The sequence below is a fragment of the Lepisosteus platostomus genome, chromosome 21, assembly GCF_059453375.1.
Source record: "Lepisosteus platostomus isolate fLepPlt1 chromosome 21, fLepPlt1.hap1, whole genome shotgun sequence".
NCBI classification, from domain to species: domain Eukaryota; kingdom Metazoa; phylum Chordata; class Actinopteri; order Semionotiformes; family Lepisosteidae; genus Lepisosteus; species Lepisosteus platostomus.
This window is the reverse complement of record NC_142631.1, coordinates 16,305,505-16,320,477: the sequence shown is the minus strand read 5'-3', so window position 1 is coordinate 16,320,477 and position 14,973 is coordinate 16,305,505. Positions and strand designations below refer to the sequence as shown.

The 14,973-nt window shown below is 36.8% G+C and overlaps 1 protein-coding gene across 7 annotated transcripts in view; it reads right to left on the bottom strand.

Annotated features, from left to right (window-relative positions):
• The window catches only part of dennd1a (DENN/MADD domain containing 1A), a 265,653-nt gene that overhangs the window by 196,763 nt on the left and 53,917 nt on the right, over positions 1-14,973 (bottom strand). The window lies entirely within an intron of this gene.

The window sequence follows — 14,973 nt, the reverse complement described above, 5'->3', positions numbered from 1 at the left end:
TAATGGTGAAAAAGGAGACAGAGGATGTTATCCAGACTTTACTTTTGCAAGTAAAAAAAAAACAATAATAATATAACAATATCAAGAGTCACACCCTTAAAAAGTCACAAATATATATAAAAACACTTTTTGTGTGTTTGAACATTATTAGTGCTGGGCATGTCTACCACAAGACAAAATCATCCTTTGACAGTTTGCATATCCCACTAAACAAATGTCAAAAGCCGGGAACGTTGTTGAATAAGGGCATTCTGTAGCTTTTTCAGAGCACAGAATTAGAAAGTTGTCACCACTGTGCTTCATTTAGCAACGTCCATTAGAGCTAATGTTTAGGAGGTTTAACTGTTCGATCCTTCTTCTCAATTGCATTCTGCTCAAAAATGGTGGTATCTTAAAGTCCACACTACGAAATATCATCCTTCATATCCATCATGTCCTGCAACATGAGACGCATGCCATTCTTACTTAAAACCCTGCCCAGCCAAGATGGAATCTGAATTTGTCCCTAGAGTATTCCTAAGATTCTTTGGGAATCAAAGGTCCCCTCATCTTCTCCTGTCATGCGGTGCTTATCAAATCAATGCGTGTGATAGGAATTCACAAGCATCTAATGTCCACATGATCTGATATGGGGAAGTCTATTTAAAACAGAGATTGGAAGGTACGTCTTTACCCAAAAGGTTGTGGGAGTATGGAACAATCTGTTCACCCTGGCTTCTTTCAACAAACAGCTGGGTAAGATCCTCAGTTCAATTAGTTACATCTACCAAATGGGCCAGATGGGTTGACTGTCCTCCTCTCGTTTATCACCAGTCTTGTAATCTTAGGCAACCGAATGTTCCCTCGATTGGCAGAGGAATCCTACTCCATTGGGCCCCTGGGCAAAGGCCCTTAACCCCAGCTGCTCCAGGAGCGTCATATAAATGGCTGACCCTGCGCTCTGACCCCAAGCTTCTCTCCCTGTCTGTGTGTCTCACGGAGAGCAAGTTGGGGTATGCGAAAAGACAAATTCCTAATATAAGAAATTGTATATGGCCAATAAAGTGATCTTATCTTAGTTATAAAATGTTATTGCATACTGAAGATGCATACGTGATCCCATCTCTGTGAATGTCTCATTTTAAAGACTTAAGCCCCACTAACCTCTGTTACATTTTAAAGGACATTTCTCAATTGGGATTAGTTCACAGGTAGCCAGAGTCATTCAGATTATATGTGGCGATCATTACTACAGGGTTTTGACTTGTGTACCACCAACCATCTTGTCTCCTGTCATCATTGTAGTCTGAAAATCAGCAGGCTTTCAAGAGATCTGACCGAGTCACTCATCACTGAAAGTGTTTAACAAGAACAGATTATACCACAGCAACTAATTTGAACCATAAAGAAATGACAATCCAGTAACAAAACACTCAGCACTGAAAATCTGAGGTATCTCTTTAACATGGAGAGTTATGAATGTATGAAGCTACATTGCTAAAGCTTTTTCACTGGGATCCTTCAGAAGGCAGCTTGATTCAGTTCTCAGATGAATACATTACAAACACCCACATGAACAAGATGAGCCAAAATGGCCTCTTAGTATTTATAACTTCTCTTTTGCTGCTTACTGGTTCATTCAGTTTTATTGTATTGAACTACATACATAACTATTGCAACAACCTCTCAGCAATATTACTGCTCTGCATTCGCTTTCCTTCAGTTTTTAAATCCTTTGAGATGTACTGTATATATAGTATACAAGCTATCCGAGATATGTGCACGAGAGGTCTTCGAAATAAAATATCATAGTAATGTATTTCTAAAGAAATCATTTTAATAGGACATTTCTAAAGGAAAACATAGGTTCTGTTTTATTGCTTCTCCATATCAGGTATTTCTTGTTTCAGGGCAGCTTGCAAGCTTTTAAATTAGCTTCAATACAATGATGAAATGCTTTAATAAAACCAAGGCCTAGAATATTGATACTTCATTATTAAGTCTTATACAAAATACAGCATTATATACCCATTAAATTAAAAAAAAGTATTTGCCTCATTCGTTTCAATGATTTAAACCGGTTATGGATTTTAAATTAAAGAAAGTGACACACTGAAGGAGTCACTTTAAACACAAATATTATAAAGTTGGGAGTTTGGGAAAGAATCTCTTTAAGAAACACAGGGAAGAAAACATACAAACTAGCTCTTGCCCTGAAGCGGTACGAAAAATCCAGGGACTAGATACCGGAGGTGTAGGAGAACCGAACCAAAAAAAACAAATAATTATTCTAAAATATATCTGAACATGTCTGACAAACAAAGGGGCAGTGGCGGACAAATGGGCGACTTGCTTCTCCTAAGTCAAAAAACAATCCTTTAACGTAAAATTTAAAAATCGCTGAACCTTTTTCTTCCCTTTTTTTTGGGGGGGTGGAAAATCTAATTGCAGCTGAGTTTCTTACATTCCCTGCCCAAGGCCACAGCTTTCCTGCCACCAGTCCTTCAAATATGACACAGGGTATACACATGGGGTTCATGCTCCCAGAAGCCCCTTCCCTTGAAGAGCACACAGAGAAACAGCAGATAATGGGCCCAGGCTGAATTCCTTGCACTTCTTCTCTCCCTGTGGGACACCAGCCGCCCTGTTGTAATAGAAACTGTGTCGGTTCAGCAGCTCTGACTCGTACTTCATTGACAAGCTAAACTGCTGAAATCATAAACAACCCAAGCTGAAAAAAAAGATGGTTAAGGCTTTTGATCCGTTTCTCCCCAAGAAAGAAAACTCTTTCTTTCCAATGCGATTCAGTAACCGATACCAACACAGGGGCCGCAAAACTCTGTGCGTTTATTTCAAGCCTGAAATTTCTGTAAATTAAGGGGATATTATTTACTACAAACTAAATATAATCCGAGCTCCGTTAACAGTGTTGTTTTAGGCTAGATTTGAAATATTATAGAGTGTGAAAACAACCACTTAAAATTAAGTACAGACATTTTCAAGGGCAGTAAATGACAAATGCAGTACTCCAGAAAAGTTAAGCTTTCCATTTAAAAGGCTAACTTTAAGATAAAGCAGAACAAAGTATTAAAGATCTAAAACCTATAAATAACAGTCAGGATTGCAAATTATGTGTGCATATAAAAACTAGGTTTATCAGACTTCTTCCTTACCATTATGGTAAATACATTTTTAGGAAGGTTAGTTAACCCTTGAGGATAGCCACAGTTTTAGAAAAGTGATTGCGAAATATACCACCAGTTCCTCTGCAAATCATTTCTTATATTTGCCTCAATGCACATACAGCACAGTTCATATAAAGTAATTTATTTATGCAGTTTAGAGAGGAGTGTCCTGAAAAGAATTTCCAATATGTGTACATTATAACATCTCATGGTACATTAACTCTTTTAAAGCAAATTGACATCATATCAATCTACAGTTCTTTTTTAAGCTTCCAAATGTACAAAACAAAGATAATCTTCTTGGGAAAAATTATTTTCTCCTTGAAAAAGCAAGACAGTGAAGGCTGTGGTACACACTGGGAATTATGCTGAAATCTATCCAGATCAATGTCTTTATACTTTGTAATAGCAATTTACCAGTCTCTTTTAGTCCTCTCGCGTCCCTGCGTGTTGTGCAAGGAAACGTGGCTCAAATAGTGAAATAAGAGAACAGCACAACTGCCTTAACAAACAAAAGTGGAGGTCTTCAATGCAGTGGATGACAGACTGCAAACTAAAGACCTTGGGAGGGTGATCGACATTTTGTCTCTAATGGTTTAAAATGTGATTACAATGTCAGAGTTGTAGAGTTTGAACATACAGCTTCACAAGCAACTCATTACCATGGCTCTCCCATGCTCACTTTTGACTGTCACATCTTCTTTTTCGACATTCTAAATGCACAAGACATGAACGTAAGAGTTGCTTTAGGACAAACGTCTGCATCTGCTTGTTCTCACATTTTATTCACAAGAGCCATGTGAACATATGACTCAAACTTGTCATTGAGCACTGATGGTGCCGGAATTGACATCCTGTACCACGCTCCTTCAGTGCCTTCTTTATCGAACGTAAATCACTAAGAGCCAAGACCCCCCCCGCCCTCCACCAACACAGTTTATTATTTCCAAATAAAGAGTAACTCTTATCTGAGTCACGTACAGTAATATCTGCTTCTTCAACGTCCGTCCACTTGCCAGTTTTATTTTCATGCTTTCAAAGCTGGCATTAAATTAAAAACCAATCCCCATCCATATTTATGCAAATCTGCCAGAAATGGCACGGATAAACATTTTTATTTCTTTCCTCCTTTTTTTTTTAAAAGCAGACCTTATTGAAAGGAATTAAAATAAGGGCAGAATCAGACAGTAGCAAAGGGCAGCTTAGCTATGGGCCCAGCACATAAATATTCAGGAGGCAGATAACAGGATTCATGTTGGGCTGGCGAAGGTTTCTCCAGTGTCCACATAGAATTGGAGCGAACAAAACTAACAAGAAGTACAGCAGATGTTAGACAATGCGGCAGTCACTGTTTCCACTCTCGTTTTACCATACTTAGAGTTCTTTTATTTCAAGCCCAATATGTTGGGTCATTCAAAGCTTTGCCTATACGGTATGCATTGTGGCCATGGAGCTACACGGAGAAGCCTGTCAGCTTTCCTGAAGTTCTTAATGAAAGGGCATTATGCAAATTCCCCCCTTTCTGTGCGTCCTCCCTCCAGCCCCCTTCCCCCTTCCCAGCGTTTGCAGAAAGACTCCAATGTGCGCTCACAAGTGTATTGGATTCACCAGCTTTCATTGCATGCTGGATCTGTTTGCCTTAGGGCCCTGCTGCTTGTTTTGACAGTGGATCCCCCTAGATAGTTGGGATTAGTCGAGCTTGTTTAGATAAACTAGAAAATCAAGGACTTCTCTGGGTACCTTGCTTGCTGGGGCTCCTGAGCAGCCAGATGCCTTCTTCTTTTATCCTCGACAAGAGTGCCTCCATCTCCATTGCTGTCTAAGCCACGGGCTATGTCACAGGACCAAGCTCCAAAATTAAAAGCCTGCTAAAAGCAGCCCTTGAACACAACATACATGGTGAAATAACATTTGCTGCACAGTCTATTCAATTTGCATGACAGTCAGCCAGGAGAATCTGCAAGTGTCTCCCCTTGATTACAGACCTGACTGCCCAGCTCAGATATTTCTTCATTAGAAAGAGAAAATGCTTCAATATTGTATGTGTTTTGTAAGACAATCAGCTAGGCTGCCATTTTCCAACTCAACCGAGCCCGTGCAAAAATACTTTCCAGTCAAACAATCCATCTAAAGGAGTACGCTACGCACCAATGTACAAATATCTTACAAGTTAAAATGTGAAAGAAGCATCAGGTACTGTAGCACTCAAGCAGGCAAAGAAATTTCACTTTTTATCAAAATAGCACTGAATGTGACATTCATCTGTACAATTCTTAATGACTACAAATAAATGATAGGAATATTAATAATGAAAAAGTTATGCATGTTCTAAAATTATTTTATACAGAAATAACTATAGCACTGAAAGCATTTGTCACGTATGAATAACACTTAATTCTAGTGATGACCAAGTCAATGGAGAGTGAATTATCAGGAAATTGTATAAAGAAAAGTATTTTGTGATGTAATGTACCATACTCTAATGCATTAATAATGAAGTTGTAAGGATCTTTCATTGAGAAATAGTTTAACATTAGACAAATAAAGTACAGTAGCTGACCCTTGATTGTTTGTTCATTCACACAGAAATGTTAAACATAAAACATTTCTTCACAGAACAAAATGTGATTTTGTTAAGAATTTGACTTCCACCTGATATCACAGATAGAAGGCAAAGTAATATTTCATTTACTCATGTCAGAAAGAATAGGTTTTATAGCTCCTGACTTAACCTTTCTTGTTGGAAAAGGTTTCCTATTGTCATACTGTATCAAACTAAAATGAAATGGATCTACTTTGGACAAAATGAAAATGCATTTGGAGCATAATAAAAATGTGGTGTAAAGAAAGTGCCTTGTTCTGCTCTGTTCATGTGAAAGCCTCTGTAAAATTCTAAACTACCAGATGGACAATCATAAAATTAGATATATGATTATATATTAATATATATCTACTTTCTGTCAAATCACATTCTTGTTTGCCTATCACAGAACATAAAGTCTGTGAGGAAGCAGTGATCTCTGAAGGTTGTTTTCTTCCTTGGATGAAAGAAACCCGACAGTTAAATGAAAAGCATCAGAGATACAGTATAGTTAAAGAGACTGAAGAATGTTACGTGCTAGCTATTTAGAGACAGTGAATTCCATGCCTGACACATAACTTTATGTATCCAAAGTGAAAGTGCAAATGCATATAGGAAAGCACGCTTTCTAAGCTTTTTTTATTCATAAGAAAAGTCAAGAAAGGTCAAGGAGTTGATAGAACCCCAAAAGTAAGAGTTTAGTTTAAGATACTTGGCACACGTAGGGAGAGCAAGCAGCATTAATAACGATAGTTAAGTGCTTCTCTTTTGGAAACCATATGCACAATGCGTGGGATATTTCTCAAAAAAAGTCCTTCTTCGTATTTCTCAAAAACTTTTTTCTGTGATGAAATGTAATTAGTAAAGACCCGTCAGATACTGTTAGTGGATGTAAAATCCATTTTTTTGTGTGAGAGGATACACTTGCTCAGGCACACAGGCCAGTTTCCATGCCGCAGGCATATAAGACAATATAATCCTCTAACGCTGCTATTGAGGTGCTAGTGTAAAATGACATGCTTGCGTGATAGATGTATTGCATCTAATTTTGTATTGTAGCGCTAGGGGGCATGACTATTGCTGTACTAATTTACAGCCTTCACAAATATCTCCAGGTAAGTAATTTGTGTTGACGGTTGGCCTGAATATTATTTCATTAGATGAAATATTATAATGTTTAACATTCATATTAAATAAACACTTAAAAAGCTGTCGTTCTGAATACAAACCAGAAGAATGCAACCAAAGAATTCATAACCTGCAGTAATTCTCATTCCAATTAAATATAGCTTTTAGGCCTAATCATTGTAGATTTAAATGATTTTTCCATTCCACTCACTACAAATGAGTAGAGGGCATCTGCGAGTTATTCTTAAAAAAAACTAACTATCGTTTATAATTCTATCCACAAATCCAAATTCGGATTAATTTCATTCGTAAACTCTGGGACTGTTAAAAAGGAAACATATGTTTAATAAGCATTTCAGCACCTTCATCAGCGATATGACACTGATGAAGACGGATGCTGAAGTGTTTTGTCACCGGGCCCTGGTGTTCTTATTATTACACATCAGATTTAGCCTGTGCCTGTCGTTTGGAAAGACTGAAGTCACTTTAAATCCTGAAGAGAGCTTGAGTGCTGTTTAAAAGGAAGCCGAAGGAAATCCTTTGAGGGTGCTTTTGTAGCTACTGCACTTTTTCAAAAAACATTCGGTAAGGAAGGGATTTATGCCACGTCCCTGTAGACACACATAAAATTACAGGTGACATGCAATAACTAGGGAGCTACACCACTTATGATAACTAAGAAAGATACCACCTTAAAACATGTCCCTGCAGTTAACTATACATTTATAAATAGAACTCAGAGAAACATGCAAGCTTTCGACACTAGTTGTTTCTTTTTGAATTATGCCTAAAGCCATAAGATGGTTTAGGCAGCCACAGCAAAGTTATTGTTTTTGTTCCTCCGAGACATGAGATCACGTGTCCATACTTTTTTCTCAGTAAGGAAGAAGGGGCATATGTTTTCCTGACAGTGTCCTTAAAGGTGAGCCCCACCTGCTACACCATGCAGCAGTAACATCAGTGATTCACTCTTGAAGCAGAACCAATTTAAGATTCTGATGATTCTGTACATCTGGATTTCAGTCAGAGCTAATCGCAAACCAGCCTGAGAAAGGGCGGCTGTGTTACACTTAAGTTTGTCAGGAATCGTTCTCTTCTGAATAAATAAGTGCCCTGCAAGAAGCACAGGTGGTATTCAGGAGCAAATGTGAGCTGTTCCACACCGAGCAAACCTACTTAAAAAGCCTTGGTTGATCCTTTTTGCTATTCAAACCTTATGTTCAAATTATGGTCCGCAAACATACCTGGAACTACAGTGTCCAGGGTACTGGGAAATAAAAAATGTTTAAGTGTAGTTTAACCTGTACAACTTGACTTTGTTGCTCCCTGCTGGGCAGATGTAAGTTTAAAACTTTGGGAACATACAGTAGATGCCCATAGCTGCAGCAGTCTTGCACTTGAATAACAAAAGCATAGGTGATTGCTATGAACTGATTTGTTTTTCCCCCTACAAATGCGTTGGTAAAAAACACATTGAAATGTGCCATTCTCGAACCGGGAGACTGCCACTGCGATCAGCTGCCTCTGCGATCCATCAGCTGTTACAATCTTCACTCGGACCATTAGGCTAATATTTCAGGAGGGGCAGAGAGATTTAGCCTGAGCCGCCAAAGTTATTTAGGAATTGGAAAAAATAGAAAATAAACACTGCAGGTTAATGAAAATATTACCAAGCCATAAAACAGTATGGGGGTTAATACTATTTTCTATTTATTATATTCTTTACACTATTATGGGGTGTATATATCATATTCATATTATAGTATAGTATAAACCACTTACTTAAAATAAAAGGAGGAGCATAAGACATGAGAAATATCATCAGAGTCTACAGTGCTGAAAGAGTACATAAAGCTGCTTAATGTATATCAATTAATTAATAAAATTTAATTTAGATCAATTTCTGTATCACAGTCTTTTATCCAGAACAAAAAACAACACCTCTGGATATGAAAAAAAAGGTCAAATGTATTTTTTGGAAACCATTAGTCTAATCTTTTTTTAAATGTGAGCTAATTAGAGTCAAAACCTAAAGTGAGTCTTTTGAAAGGACAAAAATGTTCTACTGTATATGATGTTCTTTATGATTTTAGCCATTCTTTAAACATATGGAAAGCTAATTTACATTCTTGACCCCCTTAAAACCAATGCCCCACTGTCAGCTTTTAATCAACAATTTACATGAAGCAGGTTTTTGTCTCACTGAAATTTCACTTAACAGAACTATTAAGTTAACAGAACTTAATAGTTGTAAGAACAGCGAACACGCTGTTAGGAAAAAATGACATAAGTACAACATTAAACATTAACCATTACAGAAAGTCCCAGCACAGAGCACTCCTAATTCTCTCACTAATACAGTGAGGCATGACTTACAGTGTTCAGATCTACCTTCACTCAAGCAGGGTCTTAGTCCTATGGCCCAACCCATAGTGACAGCAACAGCTCACACCTACTGGAAAACATTAAGAGTGAAAATCTACTTAAGGTTTTCTAAATGAATTCATCATGATGGAAGTGATTTCTTTATTTGCTAGTATCATGCCTGACTCTAACACTGACTTGTTTACACCAGGGCTTGCTGGTTTTAGCCAATTAAATTGTCACACCATGTTGTACTAAGAGTGTATTTTTGAGCTTTCAGTACTAGATTAAGACTGCTAGAAAAACGTGATAAGAGTTTTTTTTAACAACATTTACTATTTTAAAGAAACAACTGCTTTAAAAACTCTTTCCATTAAAAATCTGCAACATTTTTTCAAGTTCTGTTATTTCCTCTATAATTTAATCCTATACATACAGTAGTAGCTTAAAAGATAAAAGTCTAGAGCATTAGAAAAATGTTCTGTTTACTGATTCTAGTGCTTTTCTCTATTCTACAAATTTCACGTCTCCCTCCATTGTTTGTATTGAATACAAACAAAATAGAAGCAGTCTTAAATCCCAATTTCATTTGAACTATCATTTGCTCTCCAAGAAGGATGCTACAATTAATCACTACTCACATTAAGCAATACAGTACAGTATATGACTGCATAAGGCATTTGACTAAGGAAAATTACATCTTTAAATGACACAGCAAATAGGGAAGAGACATTATTATAAGATTATATTAATGAAGGACAGACAACAATAAATAATTCTTTTCCTGCACAAATATGCCATTTTAGTTGCTTGGATATTGTTTTTCTCTTTTTTTAGAGGTCACAAGTTTCTATAATTCCCCATTAAAGACTAATTCCTGCCTCTTTGCTGGTAAGTTAAAATAATCCACAGCACAGTGAATTCAAAGGATAAAAAACTTCAAAAATGATATGTCAACATTATAAAAGTACCACGTCGCATTAAGTTTTCTGCAAAATATTCAGCAGCTGCCTAATTTAAAAGATTCAAAGCATGAATGTCATTGCAGTCTGGTTGTGTCAAAGAGGACGATGTTGAAAAAACAGGGAAAATGAAGCTGGCTTTGTTTTAATTATAAGTTAAAAAATGCTAAAACACAGAGATCCCGCTCGTTACACTATCACTTTGTATCAAACAACTTATTTACATATCGGATTACATTTTTCATACAAATGGAGAGATCTATCAGAGCTGAGCAGAGGACAACTGAAATAATGAGGCAGTAAGATTTTTTTAGAATGCTTTACCATCACGTCCATGTAGGGGGAAAAAAAAGCATTTTCATCTGTTGTGTTTGCCTCATTTATTCTGCCCCTAAATGAGAAGCAAGAGATGAAACTGATGAACTTTTACTGCCCATTTGTCTATAGCAGACAATTAAGACGGAGCAGATCAAAATGGATTATCATACCGTGCAGAAGACTGGTGCAACACCAATACATCTTCAGGACTAGTTTCTTTCATTCAAGCCACCTTTTATCCTTTCTCTTTCTTCTTGTCCCTTTTTTTCTCTATAAAGGAAGAAGTACCAGCTTTATGGCTCAAGGGAAGCCAAAAGGCTAGGCATCATTATTCATTCCCAGATGTCAATCTAACCTCCTCTTTTCCCCCTGTTCCTAAAGCAACAGAGCCACAGTAATTTGAGACAGATTCTTTTACTGTATGGAACAAAGACCATCTCAGAATAAAACATCTTCCAACAACAAAGGGCATTTTTTTTTCTAGATCAAATAATTGTACAAGAGGGAAAAAATGCACATAAACAAGTAGAGGTGATTAGTCGGGCCAGCTCAGCTTACTGAACATTTAGGATAATAGGGAATAGATTCAAAACCACCCACTGCTTCAAGTTTTCGAAGAAAGAATATGGTTGTGTGTTCACATGTGAAAGTGTATATATATAGAAAACTGCATTAGCTGTGAACAAGGGATTCTGATGAAGTGATACATACTTTCAATCAAACATCTCTCCATACAGCAGTGGCCATGTCTTGCATTGAGTTCTGCCCCTTGGACAGAATACTGTATATTATTTCTGTCTCACTGCAGAAAACTGTTACTACTTTCCATTAATTCAGCAACATAAAATCCATTAATTTTAAGATTTAAACAAGTTTTTTGTATCTGAAATGTGTGTTTTTGTTGTTACTGTGTTTTCAGGGCAGCTTAGAGTACATGATCGCAGTGCATTTAATACAAGAAATGAATTGTTTTCAGATTGTACCAAATTGTCAAGATACAATTACATTGAAAAGCATAATTCATATTTTGTAATTGAATTAAGTGTGTCATAAAAGCTTTCAAATGCAGATTTACACAATTTCAAAATATTAAGGCACAAACCTTAAGTTTCCTTTTACAATCATGAATCAAAAAAGAACACGATCTGCAAAGTTTTCTAATCGCTTCATAAAATATACTTTGGAAGATAACTGATAAAAGACCAACATACTGCCAAATCCTTCTTGGTGCACACTGAGTTTCTTTACTGTTTGTCTGCATTAACCTGTTTATTAAATCTAAACATGTACCATCTGTTCTGGAAGCAAACACTGAATTTGACTTAAAGTTTCTCTACTACTGTCATTCAGTAATGCAGGCTTACGTACTGTAGATGGTTGCAGAAATTACTGCACATAACTTTATCTTAAGTTACAAAGATTTAAACTTATCTTGAAGACAGAAGAACAATTTAGCTAAGAGCTAGTGTGCATTCACATGATCGCAACAGACGCTGCAGTTTTCTAGACTCTCTTGTAAGTTCTCTTACTTTTGTACTCAAATGGCTGATGAAGTATCAATGAACTCATATAGAACCTCAGCACTGCGACTTCACTTTTTCAAGACAAAAGTTCTTCATATTTGCAAGTTTTTTAAAAGAATGCTTAACGGAAAATTAGAAACGAAGAGAAATATACGACTCAAAAACTAAACTTTAATTGGGTTATTCACAAGGGTCTGTATGTGGAGTCTGTTTCTGAAAACCACAGCGACAGCCGAGTGATTTCCACAGGTTTCTGTTCATTTTCTCTTGAAGACCAGTCCTCACACTAGTGTTGACACGAGGACGTTGTGACACTAGCATTGAAATAATAACAGTTCTGTCAACAAACAACAGTTAAATAAAAGATAGGTAATCATTGTTTCAAGCCACTATTTACCCGATTATTGACAGATAACCACAGAATTGATTCCACATTAAGAGAAGTTTGTGATCAAGAAGCTCTTTAATTCGAGAACGCAGAAATAGCTTACATACAGATGTCTAAATTCACGTGCAAGGAAGCCAACATGTTTGGTATTCCTGGAAGCATATCTAGATTGAGAGGTGATGGCTAACCTGAACAAGACACGTTAAACAGCTTTAAAAAGAGAGAAAATATTGTTTGAAGGTTTGTAAGTTACTATGGACCTACTAAACATTGTATGGAAAAAAAAACGCTTTTTAAATTAGCACACAGCAAAATACTGCAAAGTGAATAGCAATTTACACATGGACATGGCCAGTGATTTTTTTTCTAAGCATCACATGCTCTGATCCAGTTTCTGGGATCGCCTACAGTGACTCCCCAAGTGAGAAATCTGAAATCGGGTGTGTTACCCCGGCATTCAGAGGCACAACAGCATCACTGCGGGATTGTCTGCAAGGGGCACCACCTGTAGCTCCGAGACATGCAGTGCTTGTAACCAGATTTATTATTTTTTCATGGCATCCAATAGTGTTAGCGGCAGTGCTTCCTAGTGTGGAAACGGGACTTATCGGAGTCACTCCTTGCACAATTTTCTCATTTCTCATGCACTTCAGGTAATGAGGAGTCCAAATGGGAATATGTGCTCTTATCTACGCCACTGTTTTCTACAGACATAACAATACCACTGGTAATATCATACAAAACTGAACAATGAATTGGTCAGCATTGCACAATTAATAGTTTGGAATGAAAAACAGTATTGTACTGAAGTGTTTGCTATAAACAGTTATATGCATCGTGATCTTCCACTTTCTCCGATCAGATCCTGCATTAACGCCTTGCCAAAGGTCTGCCAAGAAAGGATTTGTTCACCCAACTTTGGCAGACTTGCAGATGTCCTGCTCCTTTGCAGAAGGACTGTTCCAAGGCTGTTTTGCGCCTTTTTGATTTCAGCCCAGCATTCCCTTTGTCTAACAAAATGATCCGTTCCTGCCCTGTGAGTGTCTTTCCTTTTGAAATCATGCTAGCTTCTCAGCTCATATTTGTTGCTTTCATTTTTCACCTCAACAATACAACACAGGAAATGTTTTTATCACTATAAACATTCTCGTAACTGCATATGTATTTGATAATTTTGTTATGTCATTTGAGCAGCATTTCATAGTCTGCAACGTCGATTCCATCTAAGTCATACTCATGTTCACTAATCCTTTCCTCTCTTCTGTCAAACCCAACCTACTGTATAATATGTACATTAATTCAAGTCAATAGCCTGCAGTTCATTTTTTCACTCAAAAGTGTGTTGTCCTATATGACTGAAGTTTAACCCCATTCTGTTTCACGTAATGTTTTTTTCTACCTTAGCAGCACCCTCGTTAATAGCGAGGTACAAACTTTCATCATGTTACATATATTGAATTTTTATTGGAAAAGGGATTTGAATATTGTTTCATCTGTTTATAAAACTTTACATTTACATTATGCTTATTTGAGCAATATTTATAGTTCAGTGCCTGGACAGAGGTTTCTAAGCAAAAGCCATGCTCAGCTTTTTCAATACACCTCTTTTCTAACTCATAGGATATAACACAATAATAATATGATGCTCTTTGACGAGGAATTAAATGAATAGGAACTGGAACAAAATGACTTTTGTCTGGATAACTACAAGTTTTTATGTCTTTACAGACAGTAGACTTCACTCCAATATGTGGCAGATTTTTCCCTGAGATTTTTCCTGCAAGCCATGGTTTCTCACCATTTACTCTATAGTCCTGTACTCTGTCAGACTCCCTGATTAAAAGAGAAAACAGAGCATTGCCAATTTTACATTTCTCTGAATTAATTCAGCTTCTAAAGGCTGCCTGCAGTCTTCTGACTGAGAGCAAACTATAGTTAATCACAAGTAGTAACAGTTTCTTGGGAGTAACTGAGGTAAAATATTAGGCAAATATGTTCTTCATCATGTTTTTTGGAAATTTTGAGTGTTTTTTATTAATAATATTCCTCACATTGGAGGACTTAGAGGACTTATATAGATTTATCGGTTTTCTTATTATTTTGACACACATGTCCAGAGAAAATGGAGGAGACAAGAGTCATAGGTGTATAATGATTTCCAATAATGCTTATATTTTTGCCAAAATTCTGTAACACACAGATGACTGTGATTTATACATAAGTCTTGTGTTTTTCAAATAACAAGACGCCACAATACACTCCCAACCAATAAAGAACCAGTTACAGGACCAGCCCAGTTAAGGGCTTCAAATAAAATAAAATCCAGAGAAACTCTACATGCATTTCTTCCTGTGTTTTTGTACACAAATGGCCAGACCTGGCTCTTTCAGCTAAAACCAGTAAACCCAGACCCCAGACCTAAAACTGGTCACAGCCTGATTTCTATAATACTTCAGAAATATTAAACAAATACATCTCAACAACAACAACAAAAAAAAAAATATGGTGAATTTACAATGTTCTTATCATAATTGCCTACATTCAC